Below are 27,727 nucleotides of genomic sequence, written 5' to 3'. Positions count from 1 at the left end.
ATGCAATGTACACGCTGCATTGTTGGTTTGATAATATTGATTTACACAAGTGTAGCGTAGCAGTAAACTACTCTTCCTACTTTTGTGAGGGCATACGTTATTCCAGGGCCGGAAATAGGAGTTTTGTCAGGGGGGGCTCCCATTCATGATCCACCCTCGCTACCTCCCTCCCCCACCAATAAAATATCATATATCCATAAGCTATTAATTTGAGATGCTGTGCAAGGGCGTACCCACGATCAAAACTGGGGGGGAGGGGGGGCAAGCCATGGTTGTTCAAGTGGTATGTAAGATTTAAGCATGGAAAAGGTGAATGAAATCAACATATTCAGGAAACTGTGTATTATAATCTCTATATTAGTTTTTAAAATTACTTGCTTGAATTTATATTATTTTCCTTAAAGACATTTGCGATTTTTGCTTCTAGGGGGAGGATAGTTGCCCCCTCCTGCCCCTCGCTAGGTACGCCCGCCCGTGATGCTCCAGTTGAAATTACACACCGCATGTTTTCTATTGAGACGTTTTATTAATATTATTGTTTAATAATTTATACATTAATAAATATTGTTTAATAATTTAATTAGAAAAATCAAATTACTTTTTTTGATGAACTTTCCAAAATTTGCCGCCCCTGAAATCTGCCACCCGGGGCACGTGCCCCCTCTGCCCCGCCCTCTTTCTGGGCCTGTTGTATTATTTTTCACTACTCGATTAATTTCAACCAGTACTTTCCGCTTTCTTGTTACAGCAGCTAGATGCGCTGGAGTAAAAAGGATAGCAGTAAGGATACAGCAGTGAAGCATTGCTGAGAGAGATTGGTGTAGAGTTCTGAAGGATGTAGGGACTTTAAGATAGGGAGCGCTTTCATTTCCCTCTTATCTGTCTCTCATGGCGCTCCTTCCTTCGCCCAGACCTCGATCTTCTTTTGTTGTTTTTAGCCAGACCCGCCGCAGTTGCCCCGCTAACCTTTTGTTCCCAAGCGAACACGGACCGCAAAGACCCCAACGGTCATCCCACGGAATTCCTTCTCTCTCTGTCTCCCTCCAACTTCCAGTTCCTGTTTTTCATTCCAAAGGGAAAGGAACAGGCCTCAGCGTCCCTTTTTTTTCTTTATCATTCGGATGTTATTCCTCTCTCTCCATTCTTGGAAGCCCGCTCCGAACGAGCGATAACTACCTCTCTCCTCCCCCACGTTCTCCGCTAAAAAAATCGGAATGTGGAGCTGGCGTGTGATATCTTTGGTCGAGGGAGCGTAAACGCATTTTCTAATGAAGCCACGAGGATGGGGAGAAAACGTCACTCGGGTGTTTTGATTCAGAGATCACCGTAATTACTTAAGGAGAGATTTTTTTACTAAAAGCATAGAAAGAGCTGATGCTGAGCTAATGCTGAGGTGCAATAGTGATAAAAAAAAACTATGCGTAATGCTCACCGATACCCTCCTGCTGTTTTCCATTTCATGAATTCTCCAGCGAAAGATTTAGTTATATTTAAATCTAGCTATATTTAATGGAAAATCATGATACATATCTTAAAAGCGAAAACAGATTGCTCAGAGTGGAAATTAAAATTGGCTTTAAGAATTCATTAAAGTGAAGGAAAAATAAACTTATGACAAAAAGAAACCTTTACCATTCTGCCATGCTCTTAAAACTTAAAAAATATGTAAAAAATAAAGTTTCCGTCCACTTTTCTTACATTGGTGAAGTCGCTTGAGTGTCGGATCATAAATTCAGCCATTTCCGGTATTCCCCACGAGAATTATAAAAACAATAAACCACGCGAGACCGATGCTCGAGATCTATGAATAACGAAACGATGATTCCCCCCTACGCCGTGAGCCCGTGACGTCACAAAATTGTCTCAGAAAGGGTTAACGCCGCAAATAGCTCGAGAAATATGCCACGGATCAAAAGAACAGAGAAACATGGAGTCTCTCAATTTTAATGAAAACTACCACAGTAAAAAAGTGCAATAAAAATGGTTAAAGAGCCCATTCCGAATATGGAGAGAAAGTTTTAGTTTTTCTTACTGCAGTATGTGTGGAGATAAATGTAACATAGTGAACGTAGGGAGGAAGAAGGATGTAGTTGTGGCACTTGGAAGTACTCGGTTACAAAGGTTCTAAACTCAGGGAAACACACTGCTTAGGGTGGTATGACTGCTTTGTTGAATGAACATCTGGGTAGATATGAGGCTAGCTAACGCCACAGGAACCGCGAGTAAAATGTTAAATTCAAAAGTAAAATTCATTTCCCTTGCACTTAAATAAAACATTAATTTAGAGTGATTTCTGTAAGAATGAATATTGCCTCAGTTTTTTTAAAAGGAATTTTTTCGTGATTCGATTTCCACCACATTTGATTTCTAGCTACTGATAATGGTTTCAGAACTGATGAATCATATGAATCTAATAATTGAACATCCGTTGTCAGCAAAACGAAACGAAGGGTGGTGCATTGAACTTCATAACTCTTTATTCTTCCTTTGAAAGTGGATGAGTGCTTCCATATCTTGCACGACTTGGATCTTCCAAGACAATCACATTTCTTGAGTTACGATATGCAGTTGGCGAGTTAAGTCGGGAACATGGCGATCAAGGCGTAATTTTTACTTTAAGTCGGAAAAAGATATGGAATTCGAGGAAAACAAACTCTGGACGCATAAAAAGCTTTGCGGACCAACTTCGAGGTGTACAACTGCGAGATATCTCCATGTATGAGGTCTTATCTCAAGGTGAGGCGTTAGTGCGACTAGATAAAAAAAAGATATATCGAATCTTAATAATATAAAAAAACCTAGTCTAGATATAAATCTATATAAAAAATCGAGAGATTAGATCGAGATTTAAATAAAAGAAAGAAAAAAAACTCATAAACTTTTTATCGGCTGTTGCGTGCATTGAAAATGTAATCACGAAATAAATAATGGCAGAGAAATAAATGGGGAAAGTGGTGAAGGGAACGAAAAGGAACTCTTGGTAAGTATTTACACTGGTCAATTTGATTTGATTAATACACGATTAGTTCATGTAACTGACGACAGTTATGACTTTTTTTCCCTATAACAGGCTACTTCCAAGAAAAGTTGATCCTTTCTCAACTTATGACCATTTCAAGTCAAGTTATGCCGATTTGAGTCGTTGCGAACCAGCAGCCGCTCTTCTAAAGTATTCAACTCCAATGTTGCGCCAGGCTAAGTCAACTTACGAGTACCTACGTTGTCGGGAACGGAGTTTAAATCTTGAGTTTAATTATCTTTTGGGGCAGTTTCTAAGATCCCCGCAATGCGGCTGTTGCTCCGTGGCAACCCGTTCATTAGTTACCAAGAAGGCGCTACGCCTCCTTATTTATCGGTGCATTTTCCGGCGTACGCCCACCCGTTCCCAGTTCCATAATTGGCCGCACGAAATGAACGCAGACCGCGCTGGCGGCCGAAACGGCAACACACTTGACTCCGACCGATAAGGACCTTCTCACACATCGAATTGGTGTGGTAGGGGCACGGTATATAGAGGATGTGGCCTGCGGATAAGGTCATTTTCGCAGTGAAGTAAGGAAGGTAGGAGAGAAACCCGGCGTCGTAGTAAGCCTGCCCTTACTTAAAGTTGCCAAGGGACGCACGTTGTGGAAGTGAAATTTGTTCCTTCGCTCAATTCACCAATTTCTTTCAATGAATTCAGCTTTTCCTGATTTTTGATACACTTAAACCCTTCCGTGACTGCGCGGGGTAACTCAGTTACCCCAAATTGTGTTAATTTTTCATAACTTATTTATGTTTTCCCTTCCGTTATTTGGACGATTTTTTTTACATTTGAAGTGTTTTTGAGAACTTCAAATTCTACTGGTGGGGTAACTGAGTTGCCCCGCACAACTGCTGGCGGGAAGAAATTGAATGAAAAGGTAAAATTGTGCAGTTAAAATACTGATCAATTGTCCTGCATTCTGAACTGCCTAAGCAACAATACAAAACAAAAAAAAAATCTGAAGAAGGCTGCTGCTTGCAGAAACCGCTAGACCTACACACTTCATAATGTTTTCCTCCCTTTGTCACTAATTTGTCTGCATTACTTTCTTAACGACTTTATAGAATTGCATTCATTTCGTATGCAATCTTCTCTAACTATCGACTGGTAATTGTCTACAGAAAGTATCAAATTACACTCTACGTACATCCTTTTATGTAAAGTAACTTGTGTCTTTAATTTATTTCTATTTTTGTGAAATAATAGTTTTCAAATTGTAATAATATATTTGAACTCTATGTATAGTAAAGGGACCTTAAATATAAGTAAAGATTTTACCATTGCCTCCCGTGCCTTAGCATACAAACTTAGAACTGAATTATTAGATTCATAATCAACAAATTTGAAAAAATGTCTCATAAAAACCATAAATAATCAGTAAATAACTGAATGTCCAAGCCTAATGATATGTTGTTTGCCAAAGGTATGACGTGTAGAGACAAGATAATAGTTTTGACCTGAACCAGATATTACAAGATAGTTGCACGCGTGGCATAACGCAAGCAATTATAACGCTAAACCGAATATTTAGAGAGCGATCAAAATCTCAGTGGGAGAAAGTCCGCTGAATTCACACGGTGATGGCGGCAACGCAAAACTCAATGGTGAATTTAGTTTCCTGGAAGGCGAATTTGCAACCGGGGAAATTCTATATCCCCTTCTCTTATCTGCCTTTTCCTCCCAAAACCACCATTTATATGCGGAGTCATGGGAAGTTATTGAAGCGTCATCCTGGAGGGTATTTTTAAAAGCTCCCCCGAGAGGGAAACGGCATTCGACATTTTAAAGAGGAAAAGAAATTCAGACCTCAAGAAGAAGAGGAATAATACTGCTGCATCCGCCTTCCTTACACTCTCTCAGCACACCTTATACATGTAGCAGAATACACTTTCCCTTAAATACTTGATTGTTGGTTGCGAAACGACGAGAGGAATAGAAGTGAATACAGTCACGTCCAATCATGTAATTTGGGGGACGATTTCAATTTTTGGTTGTATATTACAGTGCAGTGGTGAGCGACTCTTCAAAAACCATGTACTCTGTTGCATTTATGTTAAAATAAATTTTAGAGCAAGGAGAATTTAGCCTATTATAAACTCATATTTTATCGCGAAGATATTTCAATCTTTGTGAGGCTATATAAGCGCAACTTCTATGCAACTAACTTGATGTACTTAAACTTTCATTTAAATATGACATTTTTTTGAAGCCCATTATGAAAAAAAACATTCTTAGATGAAAGGACGACTTCGCTGATTTCAACTGATTTATTTTCTTGGTACATGTTTCGATTCATAGAGGTCATTCTCTTCAAGTACATTCAAAGGTACTTAAAAATGACCTCTATGGATGGAAACATGTACCAAGAAAATAAATCAGTTGAAATCAGCGAAATCGTCTTTTCATTTGCGAATATCAACTTCCACATTGTTGAGCCTGATACTACTGAACATTCTCAGATACTTCGGAAATGTATTTCCCATTCTCGCAGCTTTTATTAAGTACTTTAGTATAAAGTAAGTCTAATCTAAGAACCACATCGTATTCAAAGGGAATGTATCTCCGCAATCATAGGAATTCCATTTTATTATCAATGACCGTATCCTCAAGATTTCGTTATCACACTAATTACTCAATAATCATGCCACAATTATAATAACATATCGTTCGTGATTTACTAACGTAGGCGTTTTCCAGCATTACCGTAAAAGCAAAGGTATCATTTTTTTATTTTTAGAAATCGTTTCCGTAGAATATATATTTGAAAGTACTAATCATTTTATCGCTAATCGGTTAAATACATTTGCAATATAGTAAATTTTAGTGATATTATTTTACGCGTTAATTTGTAATAAAACCAGTCTTTTGCTCTATTCAATTAATTTCTTATAACCTATGTTTGCTAACTGCAATTCATAAAAAACATAGTGCAAACCCTTGATAAAATTTGTTTTTATCTCAAATATATTTATATATCACTTCAGTATTTAATATGGGCCTAAACTATGCCGTTTCACATAGGCTTATGCGCTGACAAGATTTTGATAATTTTAAAGAAGGTAGCAAATGGTGTACGGCCTGGTTACACGATGCATTAAAATGTACGAGTTAATTACTGTTTCCATGAATGATATTTGTGGACCAGAACGGGACATGTACGAATGCGCGAACAAGATTAGTACAGGTTCTATTCTATGTGGATGCGTTTGCACAAGTTGGGCGGTTACACGGTGCATGTTCGTTTTCATTCACGCGTTCAAACATTCAGACATTAACTCGTAGCGATTAATGTACCCTGTAACCAGGCTTTTAGACAAGTGATAGAAGTGGTAGAGTATATATCGAAATTAAAATGTCTTAATTGTAATATTATGACCATAATGCTACGAGTATATATAAAACGAGTATACAATAATACAGTACTCGTAGTAATAATAACGATAATAATATTCTTTGGCAGGTTTAGGTATTCGATAACGGCGAATGACGTCCAGCATGGGTGGCTGCTAGGCGATGTATAAAGAAGAGGGGATGCCGACAATGTAATACCGAGACGCAAACTCTCTCCAATGGTTCCCTTTCCGAAACCCCAACTCAATCTTCCCCGCCTCCCTCGTGCCGTTCACCCAATCGTCACTCTGATACACCGAAGTATTTCCTCTCCAAACTGCTTCAGCTAAAGAAATCTCTTTTCCTCTCAATATATATTCCACCTTCTCGACTCACGAGGAGGGGTCTACAATCAGGGTGGGTCTTTTAAGCAGTGAAAATAAATTCATTAAAAAATATTGTGAGGGGTATTTCTACAAAACTCCAGCAGCCTCCAAAGCATGCTACTTCAGTATCAACGCTCTTCTGTAGGCGAGTTTTCCACGCATCGTACGATAAACCGGAGGTAGAGAATCTATAGTAAGCATAAAGACTCACGTAAAGGATAGAAATGTACGGAGCAAAAGCGCCATTGCTGACGAAGGAGGATGAGGTAATGCACGAGCGTCGTTTCAAACGTAAGTGGAGGAGGGTGAAGAAGATAGTTTTAGCTTTGGCTGGCGACGAGGAAATTCTGTGAATCAGGTAGTGGAAATAGAGAAAAAGTTACGAAGTGTATATGGAGGGAGGGATGCACGATGAGGGAATTTAGCAAAGCGTACTATAGGGAATAATGTAAGGTAAGAGGATAGGACGAGGAAGAGAATAGAATTATTGATGCATTTTTTAGATGTCCCGAAGCGTCGAATAGTCCAAGCTAAGGACTCGTCCATGGCAAAGAGGGCGCTAATATCCTCGAAGAGCATAAGACCGGACACCAGGAGACAATACGTGAAAAAATTCTTCTGGGTAGTGGCATTCTATGGATAAGAGGTATGGACCATCGGAAAAGGTGATCACAAAAGAAAAGAAGCCTTTGAGACCAGGTGCTGGGGGAAGATGCTGAAGATGAAATGGACGAATAGAGTGAGAAATTAGGAGGTAATACATTGAAGATTAGGAGTCGAAAGGAAATTATGGATCACTATATGCCAAAGAGGAGTACAGTGGATTTGCTAAATATTGAGACAGCCGTCACTTGGGAAGCATTATGGAATTTAAAAAAACTGATCGAAAATCTGAAGAAGACTAATGGACGGATACCTAGGACAGATAAAGAAGGATACGGGGAAGAAGAAGCTTAGGGAGATTAAAGAAGTTTCTTGGAATAGGGAGAGATGGAGGGATGCAGTACACCAATCTCAGAAACGCAAATCTATGTCTGTTTCAAAATAAAGAGGGAACTTAAATGTAGGATAGGGCACGAGGGAGACTTATGAGCAAAACTGATGATTCGCGCTACAAGACCACCTGCCTCAAAAGTTATTCATTATTTGATAAATTTATTAGACGGTTCATTAGCGGTGAGACCCATTATTTTTTACTCACTAGAGATATCCTCTTAAGAGAAAAAATTGGATTCATTTTTCAAACGGGAAGTACGAGATAAGAACTATTCTAGTTGAACAGAACAGTTGTATAAAATTTGGCCATTTAAGTTTAAATCAATATTTTCTAATTTAGGTATTATATAGATGCGGATATACCTTGATAAATAATATGTGAAAATGCCCTAGGCCTCCAATATGGTACTTTCATGTTATAAAAAAATATAATAGCCGGTACGCATTGAGATTATTACATTCGTGGTTGCAGAAAAATGACACGCCTCCCCCTCTGATTCTGAGGATCCTCGGAAACATCCCCCGTTTCCTGCATTTCCTTTTTCATTCCTCCCCCTGGCCCGACCACCCCTTTCCTCACCCTCCTTCCACCCCCGCACTCCCCCGCCCCCCGACCGTATTGATTCCCCGCTCTCTCGCCCCTCCCACCCCCATCTCCACCCCTTTACACCCAAATCCCACCCCCACCCTACCAGCATTCCAATTCTAGACCCAGTTTTAGTTACCCTCCACAGCAGAGTTACTTCTCCACGATATCCCTCATGCTTTTTATCAAACTCCAAAATAATTACACATTTCCTGGACAAATTAAATGCTATGTACAAAATCCTAGTTGAGTACGAGGAGGCACAGAGAAAGGAACGAGCCCTCTTTTCTTACCCTAAATTTGTGTTCTTTACGCGTCCGTAGCTTAGTGCAGGTTGAGATTTACTCTCTCCCAACCAAACCAATGCTCGGGTTGATAAATGAGGGACATATTTTATAAGGTTTCCCTGCCGGCCTGCCGCAGGTTCTTGGTGTTATCTTGCATTTTGCCTCTTTAACGTGATTGGTTACTTATATTAAACTTAAACTAGTTTCTTAATGCCATCTGCGTATTGGCTCTTGTCTGAGTCTCCTCTGAAATATCCCCTGTTATCTCCATTTCCATTTTTCGGGAGACCCTGGCCTTCCGATTTTTAGATTCACACCTATTCTAGTAATATGATATATCGGTACTTCTCCTTTTCAAAATCTTCCAGCAAAAGGCGTCCTCTCTCTCTCTATTTATTTCAATTATAAAACTGAAAACATGGGATCTAAATGCAGTAAATATGTATGTTCAGTAAAGAGAAAAAATTCATTTTAACTAACTTATTAGTGATATAGCTTCAACACCCTGGTATTCTCCGAAGTAACTTCCTGCAGTATCAACACACTACTGCAGGCGAGTTGTATGCTCCCTGCAAGTGAACAACCGAAGTATAAACAACTTTCTCATTCCCTGCAAAAATAAATATATATTATGTATTACATTTGTAAAAGATCTCCTTGCCGTAGGTTTTGCCGTATCCCAAGTTGGTATGGTTTTTATTAGAGGAGGCGGCAGGAATCTAAAAATCGCATGAACCTTGAGGAAATGGTAGAAAAGGAGGGATGGAGAGAAACCCGGCGTCAGAATTCATCTTTTCTTAACGATCTGCGCCTAGGGAACCTCGACTTGACGTCCCATCCGACGGACGGATTGCTACACTTGAAGTTCCCTCCACACAGCAAACAAGAAAAAATCAATTAGTCTCTAATCAAAAAATCTCCGCCATCACAGGCATTAGAATCCAGATCAGTGAGGTGGGAAGCCAATGCTTCAGCTCCCATACCAACCCTAAGTAGTCTCATAGTAAATCAAAAACGAAGTCCTTTTCATTTTCTCATGCAAATTTTCAAACCTTTATACCTTCAGTACACTGCAGTATCTTATATCAAGCAGTTTCACCTGTATCTATGCCGGTGATGCCATGGGCACATATGGCCTGAATTGGCTGAATCTCTATCCTATGATCGCAGGTGGCAGTAAGGAGCTCAACCCTGGAAAAACGGAACCGTTCTATTTGACTACTATTGGAAATTATTTCGCGTAAATTTGTAACTACATTTAATGGTATGCCCAAAAATTTGTTACTCAAAAATAATAGTATTTCTAAATGCTCTTAAAATTAGCCATGAATTCTACATCAAATGCGAGATTTTATAACTTTACAAAGCCCCAAAACTGGTCCTACTTGTCTGGTTAGTGCTCTGCAGCGTTTTTAAATCTGTCAGGGCCTTTAACTTTAGCACTCAAATAACTGATAAGGGGAGGGTACAAAATTTTAATCCGCGATTCGAATGTCGTATTATTCTATTGGCGCAAAAGGAAAATAGAAATGCAGTTAAGTAGATGTCCGATCCAACTCCTCCTTTTTCCATAGCAATAAATTATTTAAAATAGTATTTCAGCCAACACTTGTAAGTTGATAGTCACTCACCCGCTGCCAATGTTACATATATTAGCCAAGTACTTTGGGTACTGCTCTAAAAACCAAAAGGTGATTAGCTCGAGTTTCAAATAAGTAAATTATTTTTCCTTTACCAATCCTGAATATTTCAAAACTTTTGTTTTTACATGTATTTCACTCATATAAAATATTTTTCTTCATTACTAGGCTTATCGCCGAGGAATTACAGTCGGTAGGCTGATTTTATAGATTAAACTAGGAGGAGTTGGACCGAGTCACTACCCAATAACCATATCTATTCGCTTTCCGCACCGCACAAAACATTCGCCATTCAATTCGCGTCCTCAATTATCGTACTTTCCCTTGGAATGCGGCCCGGAGTATGACAGATTATGGCGGTTGGGTATCGAGAAGATGGAGGGGAGGGGAGAGGTGAGGTCAGAAACGGAAACGTCTTCGTCAAGTGTGCCAATCAAGGATACCTACTGCGTAGTCCGTCCCATTGAAGCATGAATATTGTTGTCATGTTGGGCGCATTCAAGCAGTTTTCACAATGGACCGAAGTGAAGCGGTCCCACATGAATCGCTAACTGCAGAAAGGCATCATGTCCAAGTTGAACGATTTTTCTTTTTTTTCTTTAAGTTGTTGATAGGTCTGATACATTAAACCTGTGAAGATGCCGTAACTTGGCGATGGGAGGCCGCCAACAATTATGCCTCACATCACCCGGGGGAGAGGGCAGCAACTCTTCTTCATATGAGTGAAGGTGGAGACCATAATGGTCATTACCGCGACACTCATTTCACTTCAGGCGTGGTAGCATTTGCTTTAACGGCTGCAGTACTGCGATAAGGAAGGCAAGGAGAAACCATCACATTATTATCCCGAGGAGTCGCAGCTACTCCAACTCCAAATAATCTGACATGATGGAAGCATTCGAAATGTGGTGCTACCGAATAATGATGAAGACAGAATGGATTGACCGTGGGAGAAAAGAGAAGCCTCATAAAAATCTTAAAAAGAAGACAGAACAACTTAGTTGGCCACATTATCAGACATGGTGGCCTAATGAAGACAATCGCTGAAGGACAGGTTGAAGGGAAGAAGGGCAAGGGACGACCCCGAATGAGTTACATAGCACAGGTAATGAAGGGTGTAAAAGAGACTAAATAAAATACGTCGCTATGAAAACCAATCTTAGGATTGTTGATTAATGATGACGATAATTATACTGACGTTGCTAGGTGCAAGATTTATTAGTGCATATGCAATTTCTAAATGTCCCTTCATATAAAACAAAAATACTTAAAAATCTATATGAGAGTTGAATAAGGGTTTCCTAAGTTTTTTTTCCCCTATTGTAAAGTTAGCCAAATATGATAGGACGTTTCCTTTCCTCAGTTAGTGGTTCAAATGGAGAATCGCACGATAAAATTCCAACATATCTCTTTTGATTGAAAACGTAGGACAAATACGCATAAATGAGGAAGGGTGTTTTTTTTTTGAAATTTGATCGTAAATGAGCCTTAATATCTACCAATCGTGAAATAAGGGGCATGTGGTGGTTTTGGCAAGCGATTTATACCATACAGTAATAACCGTGCCATAGAATATTAAGACTTAGACATTTGACCACGATTTACATAAAACACAGTGTAATGCTTCGCGATTCGTCAAAAAGGAACGACTTTCGGAAAGATTACAAAGATTGGGCTGGGAGCCACAAGAGACTTGGAGGACACGCGCTTCGCATAGATTGCTTGAGATATTGAGAAAGGATAGCTTTCTAAGCGACACAGAGAACCATCTAGCTATATCAGTACCTTACTCCATTTCCAGGCCCAGAAAAAACGATAGATTAAGAAACATATTTCTCCCAGTGTACAGGTATAGTAATTCATTTACCCCGAGCAATGAAAGGCTTTAATAAATTCTGGGTGGAACTTCATTAGAACATTTCCCTTTTATTTATTTTATGTGTGGTGCCCGATCACCACACGCCAATACGTGGATTTATGTGAAGATATAAACCAGAATTATCTAATGCTCGATATTTACGGCAGTCAACACTAACCACGGTGTTGCTTCCTATCTTTTAATTAGGAATTACATGATGGAATGTAAACCGTAATATAAATTTGAATGAGATGCGACGTAATTAATCAGAAAAAAGAATTACATATCTAACAATTTTATTGAAATAATTCTAAATTCTTAAAATATGAAATTTATGTAATAAGATATAGGTATGATATTTGGAGGAGGCGACCGACAGCTGAGGTCATTTGCGCCACGAGAGAAAGGTAGGTAAGGAAGGGTGGAGAGAAACCCAGCGTCGGCGTTAGCCTACTCTGAACGAATGGCGCCAAGGGGACCACGGCTTAACGTCCCATCCTTCAGACGGACTGTTGCGCTTGAAATGTCCTCCACACAACATTCAAGCTGGGATCGGGCAGTCTCTGAAAATTCTCTGTCACTGCCGGGATTTGAACCCAGGCCCACCGGATGGGAAGCCAACACTCTAGAAACCACGCCAACCCGATCCCCCTGTATCAAGATATTCAATAAAATATGAACGCTATTGGGCAGGAAAAGAAACACTGCTGTATAACCAAGTACAGGACTCAAAAAAGTCATCTATGTCATAGCCGAAGAGAATTTCTGTCTAAAACATTTCGTTATAACACTTACACGCCAGAGGAATAATATTCAAATGGGATTATTGCTCAAAGAGTCAAAATGGTTAAGTGAAAAAGACATGCTCTCCTAGGTCGAATTAACCAAACCACTTAACGCAAAGGAGAAATGTATAACATTTGCACGAATCCCAACTACATACCATCGAAACTTTACAAAACGATCACCAAGACAGGATAAGCTTAAGTAATTAAACGGTACCACAAGAAAAAAATCGTCCCATGCAATAGGTTAAACAAGAGATGAATCACATGAATGATACTTGTTTACTGGGAATTGTATATGCCACTGAAGTTTTCAACACATTCGAAGACAATATCCCACATCATGTAAATCCAGAAGAGCTCTCTGCCAAATAACACTTGAAAAACTGCCACATTCAACAAATATTTTTTACGCAGTCACGCGTGCAAATATACACTATGGGCGATATTTGCCACGATGAAGATATTTTGGCTCAGCTGGGATCCGAACTCAAATCTCCCGATTTCAGGCCGAGTATGCTGATCAGTTACACCACCTTCTTCGCAGGCGAATTTCTAACGGAATCTAGCCAAACCAGATGTTGAAGTCTTAAGTCTGCGCTGAGGCAAAGGAGACCCATACACATGACCACCGTATAGGACTACGAGGTAGCTTTGAGACGCCATCACTAGCATCACGAAGCATATCTAACCGGCCGTGAAAATGTCTTAATATCTGTTTCATGGCTGATTTTGACTTCAGTGTATAGTTATTATTTGATAATTTACGCCAAAATTAGGAAATGAGAACAAAAAGTGTTTCGTGAATGTTCCCAGAGCTGCCTTTAATACCATATTTGATTAACACGTTCAATATAATAGCTATTCACAAGTAATACGCTAACGCTCAATATTTGGTATTGATAGAATAACTGGACCCTAGGGAATTTTGCTCTTTGCAATAGTGAAATGATATAAATGATTTTTATGAAATCATGATTTATTGATACTTATATGTACATTACAAGAGAGCACTTATAATAATAATCATAATTATAATCTAATTCCAACTTTTCCAAGATAAAATAACCATTTTGCCCGCTACGATATTAAAACATGGAGCGTCAAAATCTACATCTATTAGATACTATTTGTATTGAAAATAAACAGGGAAATACATTATGCAACGTAAAGAGATGAAAACAGATGTATGCAAGACTAAAAGAAATACATATTTGGAACTACTCCGAAAATACTCCGTCAAAAAATTAAGATGCATTATACCTTACACGATCATGCTATACCCTCTAAATGGAGATGGTATTACTGATGAAAATAACTTCTACAAATTTCTGATCTAAGATGAACAACAAAGTCTTCACTACTTCAATACTAGTTAAGAATTACCTAATATGTCCCTAATAATTCGGCATGTGTTTATTGAAACATAGTATTAATTGGTTTTGGAATATTATAAGTGCATGATATGATATGATTTGATTCACCTCTTAAATATAAGAGTAAAATTTGCATTTGATTTAGCCTTCTCATAGCTTTCTTAGAGAATGGAGGCGATCGAATTGAAAAAGAATCAACCGATTGCATTTTCAAACGAGTTTCTTACTAACATTTGCAAGCATTACATTCCCGTTTTTACCCTTAGTAGTAAATAATAATCTTAACTATTTACTGGTTTTTATTTACTGTCACAGTGCAGTAAAGACGGGTTGATGGCCACTCAGTTTAAACTAACTTATTAATGTTTTGAAAAAAAACGAAACATTTATGGCAGCTAATTTATATCAGTCAGATCGACAGTAAAAAATAAAAATCTCAATAACTCTACCACTTCACAGAATGAAGATAATTAGCTTATTTAATTTAAAACTTGACATATGAAAATACATGATTTAAAGAAATACCTGAAATTAAATTAAAATAAACTGAGGGAACCACCAAATGAGGGAGTTTTCCAGTTCGTGAATTTAAATATCTATTATATCAACCCTTGGGAATAAATTTACTTTATTGAAAAATAACCACAAAATATGATAAACTGATTAAAGGGAAAAAACTCCACTTTCGATAAGAAATTAAAATGTTCCAAGAAATATAAAAATAAAGTATCTACCAATTTCAATAATGATATTCAAAACAGAACGAAGTCTCGTTTTAGTCAGGTGACACATAAAAAATACAAATACTACAATTTAACGCAACCCAAGAAAATAAGGATTAGAATGCGGAAGAATTATCATGACAACTATCTAATAAACGGATACCTATCATGAAAATATTTGGAAAATGAAGGCTTTTAAATGCTAGGAATTTGTAGTTACGAAGATTTATTGAAACAACTACTGCCAAAATTGAAAATTGGTTTATCTCAAGATATCACAATAAAACTGAGTTTATCTTTATTTAGTGTGTATAAAGATATGAATCCGGCAGGAAACGTGGCTAAGTTAATTTGAGAAATGATTAATGCGAACTAACTCTTGTTAAATCGGGCATCAGGATTTTTATATGGCAATAACGTACAATTTAAGATCCAATAACGGTTTATTGGACGAAATGCGATTAAATTAACGCAAATATTTGGGTTACATGTGATAAATTACCATCACCACAAAAGAATACAATCAAGAACTAAATCCACCGCTTTGGCATAAAGTAATAAAAAATAAGCTTTCCGACTGGTCTTCGCACAGAATAACCTTGAGAAATACTCATAGAGGGTGGTTCCTGAAATTTCGCTGGCGCGGCAGTGAAGACCAGCTGAGGGTTATTTGCGTCTCTGTGTACAAGCGCCCCTTGGGGCCCTGGCGCTAGAGGTGTGTTTGGGGCACGATCGGTCCCTCGCCTCTGCAGCACGTGATCACGATTGCAATCAAATCACGCAAACGTGACCAGGGAGACGAGGCGGGGAGGGGGACGTGGACTGAGGTCTCACCCGTAGGCTCAGGCCAAAGCGGCCAACAATTAGATGCGCCCTGATTCCGGGGTCAGTCCCTGGCTGTGGTAAAGGGAATAGACCCCCTGCATCTCCCTGCTTCAAATTGCGGTTTCAAACATTCAATCCTCTTTCACATGGCGATGACGGGCATAAAATTCCCAAATATTTCACTAGATATTATGTAAAACAGTGGCGCAGGGAGGGGGGGGGGGTTTGGGGGATAAAACCCCCCCTTAACTCAGAGAAATTGTAAAGTTTAATCCATTTTACTTAATTGGATTGATATTACAAATATAATAGAGTAAGGATTAATAAAATATACCTCAGAAAGCAGTAAAACGCACCATTTTGAACCATTTATCTTAAAATTCCGCCATTTATTAATCTCGCACCTACCGCTTATCCTGGTGGGTATTCCATACCCCCACACGCCCCGGTATTAGTTGCACCTAACTCCCCCCCCAGAATTAATTCCTAGCTGTTCCCCTGATGTAAAGAGCTATAAAAAAATAATTAATCTACTTATTCCTTATTTATTGGTTTGAAAATCGTTTTAGTGAAGTGAAGACTTGATGTTTACTCCGTCTAAAATAAACTGTTAAAATTTATAAAAATTTGATGGCAAAAAATTAAGCCGATCTTTAAAATAGAATTAATACGAAATTTAATCATTAGAAATTTATCTAAAATAATAGCGATGCGAAGACAGTCAGGATGAAGCGATAATATGTACAGCGAAGCATAATAAGTCAATATGATCCTCGTTCTATAGCATTAGTTTTATCAAGGTTCAAAATTTGTCAAGGGATTTTGGGTGAACTAAATTCGCCCAAATAATTTTTGCTCTGGGTCCTCTTAAATTTAATTTGCAATTTGATATTCGTCACCTGCTCGATCAAAGCAAAGTGCATCACCCTCTGATCTGTACCAATCGGCACCAAATTTTCATGTAAATTACAGGTACTTTAGAAAAAACCCTGATATCTTTTTTAAGAATTAAATCTAGCCCTTTTTAACAATGAAATAAAATGGCATTCAAAATTCACCTCTTTTTTCCTGGGAAATGCATGGGTATTCTTATTTCGAATTTTAAGAGCGAAATCGAACGAAAGAACGCAGATGGAGCAAATTCTCGATTCCAACGAAAAAATCTCATGAATTTTAAATAAGGATTCAACCGAAAACAAGGATTGTCACGGACACAATTGCTAGTTAGGTTTATTCAACATGCCTTCCCATATCTTTATGAGAAAATTGATCAAATTGCATTGATTTATATTTTGCGGCATTACTACTTGGGATTGCTTCATTTTGACAGCTTTCACTAAATAAATTTGACACGTAATGGGTCGTTCCACTTCAATGCAATGAACCTATGACTCTTAGGGACTTAGATTTTCGTGAATATGACTGTACGAGTCTATATTCACCTCAACCGTAATAGATTGAGGCCATTTTGCGAAAAAAGTTGTGCGTTTAAAGAGAATTTTAATTTTTTAACATTTTTATTTACAAAAATCGTTCCTTAAATAATATAATTCCTTCTATTCCTGCACCAAATCACCTCATAGTCATGACTAATGGCTTATTTTCTAGCAAAGCATTTTTGTAAAACGTTTTTGCATTTAAAAATTGACATTTTTCTACCTCGCAGCGTTTCGCTCCCCCCCACCCCCTATTTGAAATACAAATTAAATTCATGTGCGAAAGAAAATATGAATAGGAGCCAATTCGGCTACAACTTAAGAGGTACCTGGATACTGACGCTGAGAAAAAAGAAGAGGGGGAGAACGGATAACAGGTGGAACAATGTCAGCCAATCATGGCGCTCCCTTGACATACTATCCCCCGTCAACGTCGGCTAATATGGAAGTCCTGACCCAGTGGATAACCCGAGAAAACTCCTTGAAACAAATAAGTAAGGAAAGCAACAAATTTTATGCATATTTCGACCTCGTTTTATCTTTAAATAGGCAGCTTCCACGATTAACACGTTGAGCTGAAAAGGCGCTGATATTTTTCTCACGCAGAATACAAAAAAGTCTTGACCTTTATGCGAGCACTACCCTTTCTCCGTGGTCAGGGCTGGGTAGGCGGAAGGCAGATTATTTGAGTTTCATGGAATGGCTGGGGTGCGGGGGAATCGTTGGGGCGTTCTGGCGGGAGAGGAGCACATCCTGCGCTATGAGCCACAGATGCCGTGTACCTTTGAGATAAGATTGCCTGGCGGTGAGATTGAACGGCACCCAAAGGTCACATTCCATTCCTCTCACGCCGACTGCGCGAGTCGAGGCGTAAACAAGAAAGCAGCGGAAAGCGCAGTTTGCAGCGAGGAGTATGAGAACGGTGCGAGTCAAAAGAGTTATCGCGGTGAATAAAACTAACGTGCATGAGACATATGCAGTCGGCTCGCTCACCAATTTCATTTTATCGCCGGTTTTTTTTTTCGTAGAGTTGAAGTAAAGTATTACCATAGACAAAGGAATAATTTTAAAATCCCCGTTTTTTATTCGAGATCAAAAGGAGAACGTAAAACACCCCGCATTGGCGCAAGGTACCACGCTAAAATTTCACTGATAAAAGACTACTTGTTCAAAACCACTATGTGATGCGAATTTTCACAGCATTTTGGTCTTGCTGAACAACTCTTTCATTCGTAAAATGTGTTACGCATAGCAAAATTTTGGATATTAAAGGAGCGTCATTCTCGAAGTTCTAAGATCTTGCCAGTTATTTGTTGACACCCAGGTCGGTGTAAGTTTAATCGAGGTGCGGACGATCAAAAACAATTGCGTGCTTTTCTATCACCATGGTAAAAAAATTCCACCGAAATATCCATAGTCTATTTTTCATATTGGATTCATAAATGAGGACCTATTCTATAACAATTATGCCATAAATTGAAACTTTTTTGTATCTGAATGTCTTGTGGTTTTTACAGGAAGCGATTAAAATTAAGAATGTAATGCCGTCAAATAGTATTATTGTGTGAAAGGGGGAACCTTTATTCATCTTCATTTACATACTAAATCGCAGGTAACCACAATAGGCGTGTGGCGGGGGATGTTAGGACACCAGCTAGTATAAAGAAAGAACTACCATGGCATACCTTACATTTCCCCATCCAGTTGAAAATGAACTTGTCACCCATCAAGTCACATTGAGGAAACCAAGGCGGGAGGCAAGGTGGTCGGGCCTGCATTAACTAAGCATGGAATGTACGCGTTTCATAAACTGGCCTAGATACCTTAGAATGGGTTGCGTCAGGTTGAGTAGGGCTTAAAACGTTTAGGCATGGTCAATTTCGTTTGCAATTCGCCACAGAAATTTGTAGTGACAACGATATGCTAGTCACATCACGATATAATTAGATCTGATGAAAATCATCGCTGAAACCAGGTTGAAGAGAAGAATGTCAGAGGAAGGCCACGGATTAGATGCAAGAAATAGATGATGAAGGATATAAAGCAGAAGAGTCATGTAGGTGTTAAACGATTAGCTTACTGGGCATTGGAGTAGGGAGTTGGGTTAAACCAATGTTTGGATTGATGACTGTTGATAATGATGAACGAAATGCCTAATAAATTCAATATATGTGTTACGGAAAGTTAATGTTAATGTAGGAGTTTAAGTAATAAAAACTTTGCTTTTTCCAAATGGCGATTTATTTTTCCCGACCATTCCACGTTGAAAATTTTACGCGGTAACGAAACCACGGTCGCACAAAATTAATCACCATTTGGGAAACTGAAGACTTTATTCCTTCAATTCCAACGATAAAGTATTTCCACCGAGTCACACCCTCTAGTATTACTTATATTAAAGCATTAAATCGATCTGATAAAGTTTTCACGCTTTATTCTGTTACTGGAAAGGTGAAGTTGTCACACCCTCTGCTCAACATGCTGATAGGTTTATAATTCTCATAATTAGGTTTTCTCTCCCGACGACATACGCAGATTCCAAGGGAGGTAATCAGTTTCGTATGTTTACTTTATGGCATCATTCTAGCGAGGATACGGACTGCGGTTAGGTAGCTCTAAATAGGTAAAACTAAGATGACTTTAGCAACGCGAAACGACCACCAGGGGTCGGCACCCTCGACTGCCGAAACGATTTCATGGGGCAAGAGCGAAACAATGAATGATGCACGAGGTAAATACTCCCGATTACGGGAGGGCTTGGGAGATAGGTATGTTCGAAACATCAATTATTCAATACCAACACCACATCCCATTAATATTTTAGTTTCGCTTTAGAGCCAATTTGAACGTGCGTTCCGATGGAATGAATAGTTTCCAGAAATCTGTTTAACATAAAATAAAAACACTTCAGAGAAATATTCAGGAAAATATTGCGACAAGTTATGAAAATTTTAATTGAAAAAACATATACATATTGTGCATATTGTATCCTGTACATATTGTGAGTGATATGATAATAATCGCGTGAACAATAACGAATAAATATATTTTTAAAAACAAATTATTTATGAATATCGGCACAGTTAAATGACCTAAAAAGGATTAGTTCAAATTAACGAATAAGTACGAGATAACGATTACACACATCCACCCTAACGTATGACAAAGGGTTCCGCTAGCTGAAATAAAACGAAATTGACGCAAGTATTTAAGAAATTAGAATTAATTCAGCGAAATTGATGTGAAAATTTCAATTGAGATATTGCCTTTGACCAGTGTAAAGAATAAAATTGGACTATTATCGATAAAATTAAATCCCAGCCTAAAGTGGCGACATAAAACACAGATTTTCAGCAAATAAATCATGGAAATAATTTGTCACAACTTTTGAAAATGATGTACCAGCCGCGTTGGCATGGAAATGCATTCCAGATAGGTTTACCGGTCAAAATAATTATCTTACCATTTTGAACTCTGTCACGACGCTGCGAATACTAGTATCAATGAAGGAGATTCCCATAAATATCAGTGTCTTTGCTGACTCTAATAACATTTCCTTCGTTTTATCTAAATTATGGAACTGGTAACTGTGTACGACTGGTATACGTGTGAGACATCAACGATTGGATATCTCTCAGAGTTCAAAATTGAAAATGAGTTACATCATGGAGATGAACGGGGGAAAAACACATCAACGTCATTAGATAAGCCCACAGAGACTCCAAATTATCCCGTGAGATATTGAATCGAGATATTAGCGATAGCTTCACAGAGCAAAAATATAGCGAGGAGATAAGGCACAATATGAATAAATCCTACATAGATGCTTAAAGGCAATACTAGCGTAAGTGACATGGTTGCAGTGATTTAATTATTTTGAAATAAAAGCCACATTATTTTCATTTAAATTACCATTCCTATAATACTTGATTGTCTCATTACTCAATTCTCCACATGTTGAATTTTTTTCTGCGACACATTATTCGCTTAAAAAAACTTTATTATCTGATCTGCAGCATGAAATGTATGCTCAGTCTGTGTTGAGCCGATCTTTGTTAACATTTTTCTCTTCTTTTTTGTATAAAAAATCTAAATAATGGAAATACATGCAGTAAAACTATCGAATTTGAGATATTATTTAATTTGAGGAAAATTATTTACAAGGATCTTCTTCAGCATAATCGGAAAATATAAAGTGGATACCACAGGTGTGGAAAAAAGTTGTAAAGAGCGCGTCTCCATGGACCAGACGAATGGATTTAAGTGATCTTCTTTTACAACTAAGATTGCTCCCGTTACATCACCTAGTGTGGAGAAAGGGTTAGATTCAGGAAATGAAGATAATAGATGAGAAAAATTGACGGGTATTTGCAAGGAAATTATTTCCCATGTTCAATTTCATGCAGATGAATAGGAAGATAATTAGAAGTTACGATGCCAAATTCAAGAAAGATCAGTCCTTATGACGTTTTTGAAAACAAAAACCTTGGAAAAGAAGGAATCTTTCAATTAAATACGTAAAGGTTCTTTTAAAAATGAGTAAAGCTGAAAATAATAAAATAGAGAAAGGATTATACACTAAAAACTAGTTTTTTGCGTCACTTGTGACGGATTATTAAACAATATTCTCATGCGTGATTACCACGATGAAATATGAATTACAACGTCTATTTCTAATCATACGGAAAATACATAATTTTCGGTGGGAATTACGACTCAATCTATGATTAATAGCATACGTTCAATTTCGACATAAAACAGTTCCTTCAGTCCACTCCATATTTTTCCGACACAAAATGCGTCACATCAAATTCCTGAACTTGAACGCGACCATTCGAAAATAACTGATTTAAACTAATTAGTATTTATATGCATCCTTAACTTCAAGTGGAATCTTATGATAGATTTGTAACCTAATATGGCATTCAAAGAATAACTGAAAGTTCAATATTCTCTATTGGCACTCGCTAAGCTAACAATACTTCAACAGTATACAGGAGTTGGGAATTCTACCGATAGGAGAAGGATCTACAGCTAGAACTCTACCGGGTATCTTTGCCCATTCATCTAACTTCATTGCATTTTGTACCAATGGATTGATTTTTACTAAAGTTGCATTCATTTACCCAAAATCATTACCGTACTTAAACTTATTCACTCAAACTAAACGTGCATGAATTTTGATAAGGTTGCTATTTGTATGCATCAAAAACTATCAAGGCATTATGCATTACATTAAAAACTCTACAGTAGCTAGCGTAATTAAAACTACAAAAGCATCTCATGTGTCAATATGCAGGGTTTTGCTAGGCTTGTGTCCACTATTTGTAAAAGCAATCATTTTCTATGTGCGTCAAAAACGAAATTTTTATTTTATCTAAACGAAAAACGTTCAAATACCCACCGGTTAAGATATTTTTGATATTAAAGTCTCGGGAAAATATTAGTTTGAACTTCAAATTACACACAATCACAGTGTTAGTTAAAGAGTTTTAAGAGTCAGTCCTTGTGCAAGTATCCAAGACGAAAGGTAAACGTTTATTTTCTATTTATCTATTTTTTTTCTCGAGACAATGTATTGGAACGAATGTTGGCTGGTTGGTGTCTTTGCTTGTTTTTTGTAGAGTTGCTGTTGAGCGTAGAAGAAAGAGAGAGAGAGAGAGAGATACAGAGAGCAGGAGATATTTCAATCAGGCTGATTGCATCGAGGGATGGAAAAAATCACACTAGCCACGTTTCACTCGGGAGGAGAGAAAAAAAAACACAGGAGACGGCTAAACTCCGCAGACTCACTGACGAGGATTGAGGGTTGAGAAAAAAATGAGCATCGACGGTCTCCTTGACGATCAAACTGAGAGTACAGTCAGAGCCAGCAGTGAGAGGTGATTGACACGCAGAAAGAAACAGACCAAAGGCAAGTAGTGCGGACAAAATGAGATACTTGTCACTATTCTCACCCGTCACAGAATGATTTTTCTTTATTCACAAACACCAGCTCTCTTATCACTCGTTGCGGCTGACACACGGGTAAAATTTTCTTGGGTGAGGATGGTGCGAAGAATAGACAAAACAGTCAGAGAGGATCAAGTTTCAAGAAAGCCAAAAGCAGGTGAAAAGAGTGTTGAAGTGCTTTGGAGTGAAGATATTGAAGGAAAAATCACGTGTGCATGGGATGCGAAGAGCTGAGAATAGAAACACACGCTGGTCTAGTGGATCTTGCCGCCTTTTTCCCCAAGCAATTTTCTATCTTCTCCTATCAACGACTGCTTCTTCTATGCGCGCATGTTCTACGATAGCTGATTGTCGAGTCACTCTTACAACACGCAAAATTTGTGCGATATATATATATATTGACTATGATCTCTGATGGCAAGATAAAAGTGCCAAATTTGACCAAAATTATTGCTCTATACAAAAAAGGTTAAGCAGAATGGAAGTAGATGCTTAATTCTTCCAAAATTGTTCCACTCTCCGGATTCCTTAGAGTGGCAAAAGTATAGCGCACGCTGCTGCTGGCGTGATTTTACATGTGGGCTTCTTTTTCGAGCACGTCCCACGCCTGCGTGACTTGCGTGCTCTCACGCCTAACAGCTTCGAGTCATTCAAGACGCGGATGGCCACGGAAATATCCGATCAGGTCGTGAGTTTTTGGTCAAACCTTTGCGGTTATTTTGTTTATTTTAATATCCTCTTCTCACTAAAGGCCAGACTTGTCTGGTATTAGTTGAACAATCTTCCTTCTCCGCCTCCGTTGAGACTGTGGTCGTTTTCTTTATCAGTGAAAAGTGAGAAGAGACTTTTGTGAGTTGAGACTAGTGGTATTTGGATCGTATTGGAGGAGCAGGCAGGCAGATCGGACCAGAGACGCGGGCTCCACGAAGATGGTGCAGCAAAGACGTGCAGACAGACGGGAGTGGATGGACAGTGGAGGGTCAAGAAGAGAGCAAAGAGAGGAAGAAGGAGGAAGGAGGAGAAGAAGAAGAAGAGAGAAGAGGAAAGAAGGGTCGGGGTGCTCCCTTTCCAGGAGACCCCAGGCGAGGTCGGTGTGTTCAGCTCCCTTCGTGAGGAAACGGCAGAGACTGCGCTGGGGAGAGGGCCGAGCGGTTTGGATTCTTCGCGCCTTCCCCTTTTCCCGCAAGCAACGCTCGTCTATCAATCAACCCCTCCTCTCCGCACCCCAAATAACTCCCGTCTCTGGGCAAGACAGCGCCGTGGGCCGTTGGGGCTCCCTTGACAAACACGCTCTCCTCTTCGCACTCTGCGGGCCTCGGACCCTCCACCTTCGCGGCAGACGGCTGCGAGAGCGCTCCGAATCTTCCCGTATCTCCCGGCGAAGAGACAGCACTCCCTCACGCGCACACGGTACCAATGATATATCCTCTCCCTATCCTTCTCTCTCTCTCTCTTTGAGCGTGGATACGTGACGCGCGCGCGTGTGTATGATATATCACTCTCGGCTGTACGCACGGCACACGCAGGAGCCCACACAGACAAGACGACTTCTCTCCGGCCCGTCCTCGTTCCAACTGAGGAGTGTTTGGCGGTGCGGTGCGTGGCGGGCGGAGCGGGAGAGAGAGACACAGATAAGGAGAGAAAGGCAGGAAGCCGCTTCTCCGGCCACCGCTGCAACCCGCACTACGCCGCCCGCGCGCGCGCCACCCGGGGGCAGGAGGGAGGGAGGGGGGGCGCATGGGTGGAAGGGGCAGGGGGCCTACTACCCCCCTCCACAACGAGAGGGGGCGTGGCGGACGAGGCGTGGCGCCTCCACTCGGCCCGCGGAAAACACACCGTTCATCCCTCAAGGAACCCGCAGGGTAAACAAACGCACATCAGTGGTCCAGGATGCTGTCAAGGCCTGGTTAAACGATACACTATGACCATATTAGTCCCAACAATATTTCCAGGTTCAACATAAGTAATTAACGAGGAGAGATATTTTGCCGAAAGCAGAGGTATGGGAACTCGTTTTTTCACCGATGAATAATGGACTCTTAATAAATTCTAGACGAACTTCGTCAGGGCATTTCCTTTTTAAGAGTGAATGGCTGGAGTCGCACCAATCGCAGATTCATGAAACGACTTGCAGATTTAGTTCTGCCCACGACTTAGATCATTTGGGCATTTAAATCTGAGACGCTGGGCCCCTTAGATTGGGCCAGAGTGGGATGCGGAACTCCAGTGATATTTTCACTCTTATTATAATCAAATAGTTTTCACGTGCGATTTAATGTCTGATAACATGAAATATTTTGGTGGATCGGAACATGTACGAATGCATGAACGAAACTAGAACAGGTTCTGTTTTCCGTACATGCGTTCGCACGAGTAGAGTGGTTACACGGTGTCTTTTGGCGGTTATTATCGCGCTCATCCATTTAGACATAAACTCGTGCGTGCTAATGTATCGTGTAACATTCCTTTAAGTACGGCACGACAACCTATTGGAACCAAAGTAGGCCATGAATGGGTATTTGAGGTCGCTGATTACGAACTTGACCACGGAAGAAATCAAACATTTTCCGTGCAATAGAAATTTGAAATCGTGTTAGCGTATTTTATAAATCTTGTCACCAAGAAAGTCTACAATTTAGAAGATTTTTTCAATGAATATTTGTTGCGTCGACAAATGATACTATATATAATATGTATCAAGCACGATGTTTTATGTTTTCCTGAAATCGAGCTATCAGCTATATACTCCAAAAATAACCCCGAGTATCAAATTATATTATCACCGCCATCGATGAAAAAGTGATATCAGCTAGATATTACCAGCTAAATGAATACGTACTGGCCACACTGGTCGCACATATTTTTCACAAAGCGATTTTCAGCAACCATGGACAAAGTAATTTCTTATTGATAGCATTTAAACGGTAACAAAATTTTTAGTTGGGAAATGCGATCCATACCTTCTTTTCTATTTTGTTACTTATTACTAACTTACAAATTTAAAACGGTCTCTATAACGACGAAAATTACAGCTTTTATCGAATAGCCGTCTTTTGACAATTTTATTGACAATCGTTTCCAAAAGACTGTCTGAAAAAATGCTCTACTCGCGGTATAAATGATGAGGGCGAATTTCTGGCAAAAAAAAGCAAATCAAGGTTTGCACCCAATGCGTCGGAACTTAAGCTCTCGCTGGAAGAGCCTTACGTCGCCGGGACCCGATGCGAACGTTTTTTTGTGTATTATTGCTCCATCCATTCAAACGGTCCCAGGAACGCAAAATGTGCACAGGCTTTTCGAAACGATATCACCTCGTCTGAGGAAATACTGCAACATAATTCTTATATGTGAGATAACAGCAATTAAAAAAAATATATCTACTAAGCATAGCCTGGAAATTTCAGTATGACGGCTTATCAATGAGATAGGTGACGAAAAACGCAAGTAATGGCCGCAGCATCCTTTTAACCGGTTCATATTTTTAAGCCCGCTACATTGATCAACCGCGATTATTGTATTTCCAGAAGCATGCCTGTTAAGTCCTTGCAATTCGATTAATTTTCCGAATATCGTGCTCCTACTCCCTATTTATTTTTTTCTGTGGCTCTCTTTTAAATGATAGGTAATGAAATGATACTTTGTAATTTGCAATAAACGTAGAACCGTGAAATGAAATGTGATTATTAAAAAATGGAGGACACAGCTATCGCTACTCGAATAATATCATTTTAATCCTTCCAAGGCATCATGTTTCATTAAATATGAATTATTTATGTATATATATATATGTATATATTTATAAAATCTTGATGAAAGCGCACTAAGCGAAAATATGAGTATGTGGCCGATCAAGGCGAACGAACAAAAATTGTACTAATAAAAACATAGACACACGTAAAAAAGGAACACTCACAAAAAAACGTTCAGACGTTTCAGCGGATTGATCCGCTATCCTCAGTGCTGAAGGTGAACTCTTCAGCACTGAGGATAGCGGATCAATCCGCTGAAACGTCTGAACGTTTTTTTGTGAGTGTTCCTTTTTTACGTGTGTCTATGTTTTTATTAGTACAATTTTTGTTCGTTCGCCTTGATCGGCCACATACTCATATGTATATATTTATGTATACTATGTATGTTTTAACATATTTAAGCTTTCGAAATAATAATATTGTTCCTCTAAATAGTGCTAAATTTATGGAAATCCGATGACGAGATACAGTCGTCATTGAGCGGTTTAGCGTCGAAAGTTCGTGACGAGCTAGACTCGTCATTACAGCGCAAGGGGTTAAAGGAATCGTAAATTTTACTGTAATATGAGGGTGTCGAAGTATTCTGAAGACACGCTTGAGTTTTTGTACGTATATTTATCATATGAGCCTATGTATTAACCCGAGGTAGAATAGCATGGCGGACAGACTGAAGTCACACGCCCCCTGGCTTCACCTGCCAATGAGTAGTAGGTGGAATAGCAAAGGCCCACTCCAGCGAGAGACCTCCACGGAGGTAACCATTCCTCCTCAGGA

The 27,727-nt window shown here is 39.1% G+C and overlaps 1 long non-coding RNA gene across 1 annotated transcript in view; it reads right to left on the bottom strand.

Annotated features, from left to right (window-relative positions):
• Positions 1–24,861, bottom strand: part of LOC124159553 — a 193,814-nt gene extending 168,953 nt beyond the window's left edge. The window contains exon 1 of the long non-coding RNA XR_006864973.1: positions 22,657–24,861. This is a non-coding gene — a long non-coding RNA (uncharacterized LOC124159553). The remainder of the gene's footprint in view (positions 1–22,656) is intronic.
• Positions 24,862–27,727: the final 2,866 nt, after the last annotated feature.

This window comes from Ischnura elegans, chromosome 5 (assembly GCF_921293095.1).
Source record: "Ischnura elegans chromosome 5, ioIscEleg1.1, whole genome shotgun sequence".
NCBI classification, from domain to species: Eukaryota; Metazoa; Arthropoda; class Insecta; order Odonata; family Coenagrionidae; genus Ischnura; species Ischnura elegans.
This window is presented reverse-complemented; position numbering and strand designations above follow the sequence as displayed.